At 44.1% G+C, this 2,306-nt stretch overlaps 1 pseudogene; it reads right to left on the reverse strand.

Moving 5' to 3' along the window:
* Nucleotides 1-836: 836 nt before the first annotated feature.
* On the reverse strand, nucleotides 837-1,875 carry LOC117630288 (annotated as a pseudogene).
* Nucleotides 1,876-2,306: the final 431 nt, after the last annotated feature.

Below are 2,306 nucleotides of genomic sequence, written 5' to 3' on the forward strand. Positions count from 1 at the left end.
GCTCAACTGGACAGGCTGGAAAAACTCAGCTCTCCTCCGAGCAAGGCAAAATCTAGAGCAGTGCAGGAGGCCATGGAGAGGTTACAAATCTGGCAGTCCACTGAGCTGGAGTTTGATGAAGGATAAAGGGGCTCTGGATCAGCTGATGAAAGATCTGGACCTGCTGCATAGACAGAACATGGCTCCAAAGCCTATTCTTGAGATGGGCCTAAGCTTGGCCAGAGATGTGCTTAATCTGCACGATCGCTATGAGGATCTCAAACCCACCTTCAAGACCTCTGAGTTTTGCAAAGCTACACACGAAGCCAATCTGGCTGACTTCGCTAGGCAGAAGGCAGAATTGGACCAGATGGTGACTGGATATAAGGAGGCCAAGGCTACTGCGGATAAGTTGGAGAAGCAGATTGAAGAGCTTCAAAAACAACTGGCAGAGTGCAGGGAGGTGCAGAACAGGCTTGGGACTGGACTGAGCTCAAAAACCAAGGCCACCTTCCTTGTGCAGAGCATGGTTGCAGCTTCCAGGCCAGCTTTGGAAATTGCAGAAGCCTCGATCCACCAAGGAGTGCTTCTCCAGAAGGAACTTTCTGTCAAGAAGGCGAACCTGCAAGAAACCCTCAAAAAATTCGGTTTTTAGTCTTTTTCAATTTTGTTTCCTTGTTTGCTTGTAAGACTTTGCCACTAGGGTGGCTTATTTTTAAATAAAGTTTATTCTGTTTGCCTTTTAAAATAGCATTTTGCTGCCTTTATTTACCCTTGATATAAGAAACAAAAATACACTATTGAACGTAAAAACAAAACAACTTTAAGCAAAGATAGATTCATGAAAATAGAAAAAGTCAGCCTTGTTCTTTTTCTATCCCGGGGTCTGTCTGTACAGCTTGTGAATCCCACATGGTTGGGTAGAATTTCTTTAACCATTTGCCATTGATTGGGGCATTGTGAATAACTCCATCTCTGTCCTGCAACCTATATGCCCCCATTCCGAGGATCTGGTTAATCACAAAAGGACCTTCCCATGTAGGTGACCATTTTCCATATCCAGCTATGTGTGCTCCAAGGGGCAGAATTGCCTTCCAGACTATTTCTCCCTCTTCAAAACTCTTGTTTCTGACTCTTTTGTTGTATGCCCTTGACACAGCCTGTTTTCCTGCTAAGAGTTTGTTGAGGGTGTCAATCCTACTTGCATCCAATTCTTCTAATTCAAGTAACATGGCTTGAGAGTAGTCTTCTCCTGTGAGATGGTGCTGGTGAGCAATTCTAAGAGATTGGACTGCTATCTCCATAGGCAGAATTGCATCATGGCCGTAGGTTAGAGCATAGGGGGTCATGCCAGTTGCTTCTCTTTTTGAAGTTCTGTATGCCCACAAAGTCTCTGATAACTTTTCATGCCACTGCTTTGGATTCTTCTCCAGCATCTTCCTGATGATATTGATAATCACCTTGTTACTTGATTCTGCCTGTCCATTAGCTTGAGCATAATAGGGGTAGATTGAAGCAGTTTGAACTTGAATGTTTCTGCCATATCTAGCATATCCCTAGATATGAAAGAAGAACCCCTATCAGTTGTGATTGATTCTGGAATGCCGAATCTTTGTATGATCTGTTCTTCTATAAAGGTGATGATCTCTTGAGAAGTTGTGGTTTTGATTGGCTTGGCCTCTACCCATTTGGTGAAATAGTCGTAGTAGCAATAATGATAAAACAATGCTGCTGGCTGCTGGCTGGATAGATTTTGCCAATGAGATCCATTGCCCATCCCCTAAAAGGCCATGGTTTTACCACTGGATTCATGGGAACAGAAGGAGCTTGCTGGATTGGGCCGTGCCTTTGACAAGCTTCACATCCCTTGGAATAGTTGATGCAATCCTTCAACATGGTTGGCCAGAAGTAGCCATACCTTCTAATTAACCAGCACATCTTTCTTCCTCCTTGGTGAGCTCCACAGATCCCCTCATGGGTTTCTCCCATGACTTTCATATATTCTGTCTTTCCGAGGCACCTTAATAGCACCTCATCCTTACTTTTTCGGACCAAATCTTCATTCCACATGAGGTAGTTTGTAGCCATGATTCTGACTCTTTTCTCAGAGGGCAGAGTGGGATATTGCAAGTAAGTCATGATAGGCTCCCTCCAATCGTCTTTAGTGATTAAGGCAGAATTGACTTCTATCTCCATTCCTCTAGTCAGAACAGATGGTAGACTTTTCCTTCCTATCTTGATGATCCTTTGGACGCAGTCTTCGGGCATTTGTATGCCTGATGCTACCTGAGCCAGTTCATTGGCTGCGAAGTTCTCTTCCCTTGGGA

The sequence above is a fragment of the Prunus dulcis genome, chromosome 6 (genome assembly GCF_902201215.1).
Source record: "Prunus dulcis chromosome 6, ALMONDv2, whole genome shotgun sequence".
Lineage (NCBI taxonomy): Eukaryota > Viridiplantae > Streptophyta > Magnoliopsida > Rosales > Rosaceae > Prunus > Prunus dulcis.